This window comes from Balaenoptera borealis, assembly GCF_965194805.1.
Source record: "Balaenoptera borealis genome assembly, chromosome: 4".
NCBI lineage: Eukaryota > Metazoa > Chordata > Mammalia > Artiodactyla > Balaenopteridae > Balaenoptera > Balaenoptera borealis.
Genome location: NC_138861.1, coordinates 75,798,967 through 75,809,858, shown reverse-complemented (window position 1 = coordinate 75,809,858; position 10,892 = coordinate 75,798,967). Strand labels below are relative to the sequence as shown.

The window sequence follows — 10,892 nt, the reverse complement described above, 5'->3', positions numbered from 1 at the left end:
TGATATTGGTCTGTAATTTTCTTTTTTTGTAGTATTTTTATCTGGTTTTGGTATCAGGGTGATGGTGGCCTCATAGAATGAGTTTGGGAGTGTTCCTTCCTCTGTAATTTTTTGGAAGAGTTTGAGAAGGATGGGTGTTAGCTCTTCTCTAAATGTTTGACAGAATTCACCTGTGAAGCCATCTGGTCCTGGACTTTTGTTTGTTGGAAGATTTTTAATCACAGTTTCAATTTCATTACTTGTGATTGTTCTGTTCATATTCTCTGTTTCTCCCTGGTTCAGTCTTGGAAGGTTATACCTTTCTAAGAATTTGTCCATTTCTTCCAGGTTGCCCATTTTATTGGCATAGAGTTGCTTGTAGTAGTCTCTTAGGATGCTTTTGTAGTTCTGCGGTGTCTGTTGTAACTTCTCTTTTTTTATTTCTAATTTTATTGATTTGAGTCCTCTCCCTCTTTTTCTTGATGAGTCTGGCTAATGGTTTATCACTTTTGTTTATCTTCTCAAAGAACCAGCTTTTAGTTTTCTTGATCTTTGCTATTGTTTTCTTTGTTTCTATTTCATTTATTTCTGCTCTGATCTTTATGATTTCTTTCCTTCTACTAACTTTTGGTTTTGTTTGTTCTTCTTTCTCTAGCTCCCTTAGGTGTAAGTTTAGATTGTTTATTTGAGATTTTTCATGTTTCTTGAGGTAGGCTTGTATTGCTATAAACTTCCCTCTTAGAACAGCTTTTGCTGCATCCCATAGGTTTTGGATCGTCGTGCTTTCATTGTCATTTGTCTCTAGGTATTTTTTGATTTCCTCTTTGATTTATTCAGTGATCTCTTGGTTATTTAGTAACGTATTGTTTAGCCTCCATGTGTTTGTGTTTTTTACGTTTTTTTCCCTGTAATTCATTTCTAATCTCATAACATTGTGGTCAGAAAAGATGCTTGATATGATTTCAATTTACTTAAATTTACTGAGGCTTGATTTGTGACCCAAGATGTGATCTATCCTGGAGAATGTTCCGTGCACACTTGAGAAGAAAGTGTAATCTGGTGTTTTTGGATGGAATGTCCTATAAATATCAATTAAATCTATCTGGTCTATTATGTCATTTAAAGCTTGTGTTTCCTTATTAATTTTCTGTTTGGATGATCTGTCCATTGGTGTAAGTGAGGTGTTAAAGTTCCCCACTATTATTGTGTTACTGTCAATTTCCTCTTTTATAGCTATTAGCAGTTGCCTTATGTATTGAGGTGCTCCTATGTTGGGTGCATATATATTTATAATTGTTATATCTTCTTCTTGGATTGATCCCTTGATCATTATGTAGTGTCCTTCCTTGTCTCTGTAAAATTCTTTATTTTAAAGTCTATTTTATCTGATATGAGTATTGCTACTCCAGCTTTCTTTTGATTTCCATTTGCATGGAATATCTTTTTCCATACCCTCACTTTCAGTCTGTATGTGTCCCTAGGTCTGAAGTGGGTCTCTTGTAGACAGCATATATATGGGTCTTGTTTTTGTATCCATTCAGCGAGCCTGTGTCTTTTGGTTGGAGCATTTAATCCATTCACATTTAAGGTAATTATCGATATGTATGTTCCTATTACCATTTTCTGAATTGTTTTGGGTTTGTTTTTGTAGGTCCTTTTCTTCTCCTGTGTTTCCCACTTAGAGAAGTTCCTTTAGCATTTGTTGTAGAGTTGGTTTGGTGGTGCTGAATTCTCTTAGCTTTTGCTTGTCTGTAAAGCTTTTGATTTCTCCATCGAATCTGAATGAGATCCTTGCTGGGTAGAATAATCTTGGTTGTAGGTTCTTCCCTTTCATCACTTTAAATATATCATGCCACTCCCTTCTAGCTTGTAGAGTTTCTGCTGAGAAATCAGCTGTTAACCTTATGGGAGTTCCCCTGTATGTTATTTGTCATTTTTCCCTTGCTGCTTTCAATAATTTTTCTTTGTCTTTAATTTTTTCCAATTTGATTACTATGTGTCTCGGCATGTTTCTCCTTGGGTTTATCCTGTATAGGACTCTCTGCGCTTCCTGGACTTGGGTGGCTATTTCCTTTCCCATGTTAGGGAAGTTTCCGACTATAATCTCTTCAAATACTTTCTCGGGTCCTTTCTCTCTCTCTTCTCCTTCTGGGACCCCTATAATGCGAATGTTGTTATGTTTAATGTTGTCCCAGAGGTTTCTTAGGCTGTCTTCATTTCTTTTCATTCTTTTTTCTTTAGTCTGTTCCACAGCAGTGAATTCCACCATTCTTTCTTCCAGGTCACTTATCCGTTCTTCTGTCTCCGTTTTTTTGCTATTGATTCCTTCTAGTGTATTTTTCATTTCAGTTATTGTACTGTTCATCTCTGTTTGTTTGTTCTTTAATTGTTCTAGGTCTTTGTTAAACATTTCTTGCATCTTCTCGATCTTTGCTTCCATTCTTTTTCAGAGGTACTTCACTATCTTCACTATCATTATTCTTTATTCTTTTTCTGGAAGGTTGCCTATCTCCACTTCATTTAGTTGTTTTTCTGGGGTTTTATCTTGTTCCTTCATCTGGTACATAGCCCTCTGCCTTTTCACCTTGTCTTTCTGTGAATGTGGTTTTTGTTCCACAGGCTGCAGGATTGTAGTTCTTCTTGCTTCTGCTGTCTGCCCTCTGGTGGATGAGGCTATCTAAGAGCTTTGTGCAAGTTTCCTGATGGGAGGGACTGGTGGTGGGCAGAGCTGGGTGTTGCTCTGGTGGGCAGAGCTCAGTAAAACTTTAATCCGCTTGTCTGCTGATGGGTGGGGCTGGGTTCCCTCCCTGTTGTTTGTTTGGCCTGAGGCGACCCAACACTGGAGGCTACCCGGGCTCTTTGGTGGGGCTAATGGCCGACTTCAGGAGGCCTCATGCCAAGGAGTACTTCCCAGAACTGCTGCCAGTGTCCTTGTCCTCATGGTAAGACACAGCCACCCCTTGCCTCTGCAGGAGACCCTCCAACACTCGAAGGTAGGTCTGGTTCAGTCTCCTATGGGGTCACTGCTCTTTCCCCTGGGTCCCGATGCACACACTACTTTGTGTGTGCCCTCCAAGAGTGGAGTCTCCGTTTCCCCCAGTCCTGTCAAAGTCCTGCAATCAAATCCTGCTAGCCTTCAAAGTCTGTTTCTCTAGGAATTCCCCCTCCCACTGCCAGACCCCCAGGTTGGGAAGCCTGTCGTGGGGCTCAGAACCTTCACTCCAGTGGGTGGACTTCTGTGGTATAAGTGTTCTCGAGTTTGTGAGTCACCCACACAGCAGTTATGGGATTTGATTTTATTGTGATTGCACCCCTCCTACCATCTCATTGTGGCTTCTCCTTTGTCTTTGGATGTGGGGTATCTTTTTTGGTGAGTTCCAGTGTCTTCCTGTCGATGATTGTTTAGCAGTTAATTGTGATTCTGGTGCTCTCGCAAGAGAGGGTGAGAGCACTTCCCTCTACTCTGCCATCTTGAACCAAAAACCTCAGCATTTCTAAAATTAAGGTATGTACATTGTTTTTTTAGACACAATGCTATTGCATACTTAATAGACTACAGTATAGTGTAACTATAACTTTTAAATGCACTGGGAAACAATAAATTCCTATGACTCACCTTTTTGCACAATTTGCTTTATTTGGGTGGTTTGGAACCAAACCTGCAATAACTCCAAGGTATGCCGGTATTAGAATCTTAAAGTTTGAAGGGATTGAAATGATTGAGCTCATTCTACACATTGGACAGATGAGACTGAAGACCCAGAAGGTTAATTTGACTTGAAATGTTGCCCTTATATTTTTGTTGATATTGTTTCCATCAAAACTATCACAAAAATGTGGGTTTAACAACATCGTACCATATTTATTAGGATAATATTAATTATTTTTAAGGTTGTAGAATTTTCTTTTGTTCACTATTATTTGAAGCAATTGACATAGACTTTGGACATCTATTTTTCTTTTCATGGAAACTTTGATTATCATGATATTCACCGTAATGAGCTTTAACCAGGGACAACATGAAAAGTGAATCTGCCCACTACTGGCTTGTATCAAGGTCCAGCATTAAAAGCTTGGACTCTGTGGCCAGATCGTCTGAATTTGATCATGGCTCTGGCACTTTCTAGCTAGGTAACTACGTGCAAGTTATTTATTCTCTTTCTGCCTCAATTTCCCATGCGATAATGGGACATATTGATAGTATTTACTTCACAAAATTGCTCATAAAGAATGAAAAGAGTTAATATTTGTAAAGTATTTAGAACGGTGGGTTTTAGTGTATTGTAAGTCCTACCATGGTTTTAATTTTTTAAAAATATGCTTGCAGTTAACTAAACTCTCAAATCTCTTTCATGTATGTGCCTGCCGATTTGGTCTCCCCCAGTCTAAAATTGTGCAATTGATTTCTTTTTTCCAGCCTAAATGCATGACTTTGCATTTAACCCTGTTGAATTTCTTCCAGTGGCACTGGCTCAGTGACACTTTATTTCCCTCGCTTCCTGCACCCACCCATCCACCCATCCCCGGGTGTAAGTGCTGATAATGAGAGAGGTGGAAAAGAGAAGGGAATGCAGTCTCCTGCACACTAAGCATGCAGCCCGCAGTCCTCAAGTTCTGCCTGCAACTTAACTTTGGCGCCCAACCAAATTCAAGTGGCTCTAATTACTTTTAAATTAGGCATTTAGTTAAAATTTGATGAGCACATAAACTTAATAGCTGATCTCCAGCCAACATTACTATCAAACTGCCATCAAAATAAGTCCAGGAGGTTGTTATCCAAAGTACCCCAGTAAAATGAAATGAGCAGGACAATGGTTGTGACAATTGCAAAACTGCCATTTCCACAGGTGGAATTAAGTGTCTGTCCTGTAAATGAATAGAGACACCATTCAGGGAAGCAAGCCATCCAAATGTATCACTTGAATCCTGTTTGGCTGTTCTGACATCGAAGAAGATAAGAATAAGAATCAACTGGGGAAACGAAAGATGCAGAACGACAAAAATAAACTTGTCATCCCTGACATCTGTGTTTATAAACGCATTATGTTAAACAGCAGAGATTTCCCTACGGCTGGCCAATACCAAGATGGCGTCTTGGGTGTTTACCTTTTCCCACAGCCCCAGTCGTAAGGGCTTTTCTTACTATCTCTTTGCTTCCAGCTTTTGTTTCAGTATCCCTGTAAAGAGTTGGCAGAGAACTAGCTGGGCAATTTCAGAAACATGGTTTATAACCAACCTGCTCCACTCTTTCGCTACAAAAAGTGAGCCTGTGCTAATTGTTCTTTAGTGAAGAAGTAGTTGGTCCACACCCACCCCTCCTCATCCAGGTGGAGATTTTCTTTATCAATAACCCCAGAGCAGGTTTGAATCAAAGAGGTGACACACACAAGAGCCAGATGTTTGGAGGGTAAGAAGGGGATGTAGGTTCACACAATTGTTCTGCCTTCTTGCTTTCCGCTGAGGTTCTTTCCTGTGGGCTGTAGGACACATCAACAAGCTCTGAGCATGTGCGTGGACAGCCCCAGCCCAGCACTGCAGTGGGAAGCCGCTCACAGGCTGCCTTCCTTTTCCGGTGCAGCTGGTGTTTACAGAAGGACATGATTTGAAAGTTGATTTATTTACTCTGTCTTTTTTTTCTTTTTAATGAATGGACATAGATGTCTGTTTGTTGAAACAATTAATAAACTCTAGTGATATGATTAAAATTTAACAGAAAAACATCCTTGGCTGTCAGGTGGAAATCTAAGGACTGACTTTTGGAAAGTTCATAATGTAACTCAGAGTGAGATCAGAAGATATATATATATATATTTTGGCTCTGTTTTTAAGAAAACAGCTGATCACTTTCGCTTGTGGAAGCCAACAGGCCCTGGTTCCTGCCCCTTCATTTTGTCCTGGTTGTCTGTGGAGACTCAGAGGATGTTGATACGGCACCTCAACTATGGAGGGGAAGAGAACGTGCCAGAAGGTCCTCTTCCTCTTGTGCCAGCTCCTCCTCCCAAGTCTCTTCAAAAGTCAAGGCATCTGGGACTTCCCTGGTGGTCTAGTGGTTAAGACTTTGCCTTCCAGTGCAGGGGGTGCGGGTTTGATCCCTGGTTGGGGAGCTAAGATCCCACATGCCTTGTGGCCAAAAACCCAAAACATAAAACAGAAGCAGTATTGTAACAAATTCAATAAAAACTAAAAAAAAAAAAAAAAAGTCAAGGCATCTGAGTCCTAAGACATATAGTCTGATTGCAGTGAAACAAGGGGCTAGGCCAGAGGAGGTGCACTTTCTTCCTTTAAAAAATTTATTCTTTATTTTGAGTGGTAATAGGAACACACACACCAATAGATAAAGTTTTAAGGAGTATTCAGTGAAAAATAATTCTCTCTTGCACCCCTGCCCCCCAGCAGCCGCCAGTTCCCTTACCAAAGATAATCTTTATTGCCAGTTTCTAGAGTATTCTGCTGGAGACATCTTATGTAGTTACAGACATTCATATATGTATATGCGTCTTAAATACACCAATAATAATGTACAATACACATTGTTCTACACCTCGTTTTTTTCACTTAACAGTACATCAAAGGTTTTGTTTTGTTTGTTTGTTTTCCGAAAGTGCTATCAGGGAGAAAAGTCATTCTTCATTTCAATGATCTGATTCTGGTTCTGGCTCATTGTACTGATAACAAAGATGCCAAGTTAAACTCTACCTCAGCCTCAGGTCAACTTGGTCTGGAGAAATAGGAATCATATTTAAAACCCTAAATCTTTAAATAACAGGAAGTCTGGGGGTGGGTAGAAGAGAGAGGGAAGGATGGATTCTGTTTAAAAGAATGCTCTGTGGGGCTGACAGTTAAGCAGAGGGACACTTGGAACGCAGTCCTGCAAAACGAAAATCCATTGGTTCCTTTCCCTGCTTTCGTAAGTAGGACTCAAACTTACTGGCCATAATTGTTTCATTTTTGCTAGTTAAGGATCTCTAGGAGCAAGATATTGTCAGTATTCTGGATGCAATACTGTTGACCCTTGAACCATGTGGGGTTACGGACACCAACCCCCCGTGCAGTCAAAAATCCACGTGCAGATTTTGACTCCCCGAAAATAACTAGTAATAGCCTACTGTTGACAGGGGGCCTTACTGATAATATAAACAGTCGATTAATGCATATTTTGTGTGTTATATGTATTATATACTGTATTCTTACAATAAAGTAAGTTACAGAAAAGAAAATGTTATTAAGGAAATTATAAGGAAGAGAAAATACAATTATAGTACTGTTTTACTGATACTGTATGTTTATGTCAAGATGAATTGTCTGTCAGTATCTACATCATTATTGTCTTATAGGATACAAACCACTGTAGATGTTTTATATGTATATATATATATAACACTAGACATCAAAAGTGAAGATAAGGTGAAAAAGAAATTCAGATTTATTTATAGGTATGATGATTCATGCATTGATAACGAAGAAGCAGCAATAGGATTGCTTTATGGTCGCCTAGTGTAATTGATACAATAGCATCACGGTAGCCTAGCCTATACACTAATGAATTAATCTTTACAAAATTTTTATGGCATACAGGATTACAGTCACATTCATAATACAGTGTTGGAAACATTGTTACATATTTTGAAAAACCACTTACCAATAATGATAGGCTGATACACAGTTTCTCCAATTATGAGAGAGCTATACTACTGTACAGTAATGGAATTCTTTGAAAGCAAAGCTATAAAACAGTAAGAAAACTAACACCTTAATTTTATACTAAATGTTACTCACCTTATACCTATGTAAGGTTAGACTAGTATCTACATATATTTTACGCATTCATGACATACTTAACTTTTTCTTAATATTTTCTATATTTTTAGGGTACACGGCTTGTCTGCGAGTCTTTTCAAATTGTCACAAATCTCCAGAATTTTTCTAATATATTAATTGAAGTAAATCCATGTATAAGTGGATCTGCAGAGTCCAAACAAGTGTTGTTCCAGGGTCAGCTGTACAAGGGAGGTGGAGGTGGAAAGAGACAAGGCTTTGGGATGGAGAAGACCTGGGCATTAATACTGTGGCTATAACACCAGGGGCCAACCCAGGGCCAATAGCGTGGCAAATGCGTAACACAAAGACCTCTTTGCATGGGGCAGACATGCAGAGCTGTCTGGTTCATTGCCACCCATGCTAGAAGCAATTTCCTTAGAGCTTTGATTCACAGCTTCCTTTCTGCTTTCCAAGTTATGAACTGGAAAGTTGGAGCTTTGAGAACATCGTGACGCTTATTTTCCAGAACTCCCGAAGCTTTTCATGTCTGAACCCAGACCCAGGTGATGTGGCAGCTTCCAGGCAGCTCTAAGTCCCGGAAGCTGGGATCACAGAGAAACGTATAGACTTACACAACCTAATTTCTTTCATCCTGACTGACAGGATAAGGACAGAAGGAAGAGGAGAGAAATCTAAAGGAGCTTTACAGGCGCTGACATTCTAAGCCTGTGAAAGATAAGCAGGTAGCGGGGAGCGGGGGGTGTGAGGCAGCACACCCAGTGCGGGGGCAGAGCTCGAGAGAGGCACCAGGGCTGGGGCGGGGGGTGGGAGACACATGTCTACACAGCAGAGCCGCTGTGAGGGGAAAACATGTGGAATTCAGTCCTGAATTGCTTATTTGGAAAATTAATTAGTAAGCGGTTAGCAGACCACTGAATGGAATATTAATTTCCCCCAAGGTTATTTGGAACCTAGGCATGGAGGGGAGAGGAGGAAGCGGGGAGAGAGAGACACAGAGAGGCAGGGAGGAGACAGAAAGAAAGGATAGGAACGGAGCGGGGGAGAAGACAGGACCCAAGTGCTTTGCCCCCAACTGCCCCCAAACCCGAGCGGAGCCCAGGGACTGGCACATTCATAACAAAGTTTCGAGAGTGAGAGAGAAGAGGTGAGGAGGTCTCTATGATGCTACTGAAAGCATCGCCCAGAGACTGGACTGGAACATCTAAAGTGCCCAGCGACTTGTTCGCCGTCTTATTTGGAGAACTACCACAGACTCTTTCCAGCATCAGTCAGCCATCCTTGCCCTACTTCCTTCATCATCTTTCTAGACCTTGTTCTTTCTTGCACTTCCCCTCCTGCGGGCAGAAGAAAGGAAAGCATCTCTGGCTCCCTGGCTTAAAGGCGCTCTCTCTTTGGTTTTCCGGTTTCCTCGCTTGCGAGTCTGTTAGACACTTCCTCTGAGGTTTACCTGCAGTCTGACCTGGGAATCTTTGAGATCATCTCTCTCATGGTCTCTCACTGCAGTGACACCGGGAGCCCCCCCTCCCCCGGCCTTAGCAAGGCCTGGGGAGCGACTGTTCATCTGGAGCTCTTGGCTGCCGGGCTGCCCTCTCCTGCGCTGTGGGGTGGAGGCTCCTGAAGAAGGAAGAGCACGGAAGGATGCGTCCCTGGGCGAACGCTCCTTGGATACTGGCCAGAATCAAAGCTCGGCTTCTTCCCACCCTTTAAAATGTGGTCGGTACACTACCAAACGTAAACTAGATAGCTAGTGGGAAGCAGCCGCATAGCACAGGGAGATCAGCTCGGTGCTCTGTGACCACCTAGAGGGGTGGGATAGGGAGGGTGGGAGGGAGGGAGATGCAAGAGGGAGGGGATATGGGGATATATGTATACGTATAGCTGATTCACTTTGTGATACAGCAGAAACACACCATTGTAAAGCAATTATACTCCAATAAAGATGTAAAAAAAATTAATTAATTAAAAAGCGAAACAACGTGGCTGGGCTCAGGAGGTCTCGCCCCGTTGTCCAGGCTGCCGCTTAGGAATGGCTCCCTCCGCTGGGCGATCCAGTCTCCTCCCTGGATCTTTCCAGATCCATTCAGAACCCAGCTGCCAGTGCGGGGATTCAGCATTCTGGGGATGGCATGTTTATTTCGAAACAATCATGAGGTTTGATTTGATGTAGTGAAAGAAATTAGTGCTTGCTGAATACGGCCCAGTTATTACTGCATTAATTCATACAGATCAGCAGCTGACATTGGCTGAAAGGCGGGCATGGGGACATTTCAATAAGTTTGGCTGAAGAGAGCTGCCTCTCCAGGGCTGCCAAACTCCCTCCCCCGCCGCAAGGCACAGATGATGACTCGTGTTTGGAATGACTTTCACATCAAGGGTGCATGATGTTATTTTAATGTCTGCTGGAAATGGACAAATTAAAACATGGTTGGGAGATGTTCCAAAAGTCAGTCATCAAACTGACACCCTTGGAGACCTGCTTTCTCCCAAGCCCATCCTTCAATGACTCCTCAAAGATGGAAGAAATTGTAACATGCTACCAAGGAGATGTAGCAAGACACCTTCTTGTGGATCATCAAACTTGGTATGTGAATCTGTACCGTGTGTAAGCAGTTAAGCATGGTCTCAGCTGTAAGTAACAATAGCTTAAACAAATAAAGGATTATTTGCTTGCTGTTATGGGTTGAATTGTGCCGCCCTCCCCAAAATAATATGTTGAAGCCCTAACTCCTAATACCTCAAAATGTGGCTATATTTGGAGATAGGGCCTTTATAGATGTGATTAAATTAAAAGGAATCCCTCAGGATGAGCTCTTGTGTTAAGTCAGCACTCTCCAGGGAAACAGAACATATATATATATGTGTGTGTGTGTGTGTATATATATATATATATATATATATACACACACACACACACATATATATATATGAGAGAGAGAGAGAGATTTATTATAAGAAATTGCCTTGCATGATTATGGAAGCTGGCAAGTCCCAAGATGTGCAAGGTTGAGTCAGCAAGTTGGAGGCCCTGAAGAGCAGATGCTTTAGTTCCAGTATGATCTGAGGGCCTGGGAACCAGCAGAGCTGACAGTGTAGCTCCATCCAAAGGCTGACAGGCTTGAGGCTCAGGAAGAGCT

General features: G+C 41.5%; 1 long non-coding RNA gene across 4 annotated transcripts; it reads left to right on the top strand.

Moving 5' to 3' along the window:
* The first annotated feature begins 399 nt into the window (after window positions 1–399).
* Window positions 400–9,273, top strand: LOC309627956. 4 transcript variants are annotated; one of them, XR_014244055.1, is made up of 3 exons: window positions 400–2,972; window positions 3,361–3,484; window positions 9,262–9,273. It is a non-coding gene; the product is annotated as an uncharacterized lncRNA (long non-coding RNA). The 4 variants fall into 4 exon arrangements; XR_014244056.1 differs by lacking the exon at window positions 9,262–9,273 and adding an exon at window positions 5,809–6,178; XR_014244057.1 differs by lacking the exon at window positions 9,262–9,273 and adding an exon at window positions 4,827–5,430.
* Window positions 9,274–10,892: the final 1,619 nt, after the last annotated feature.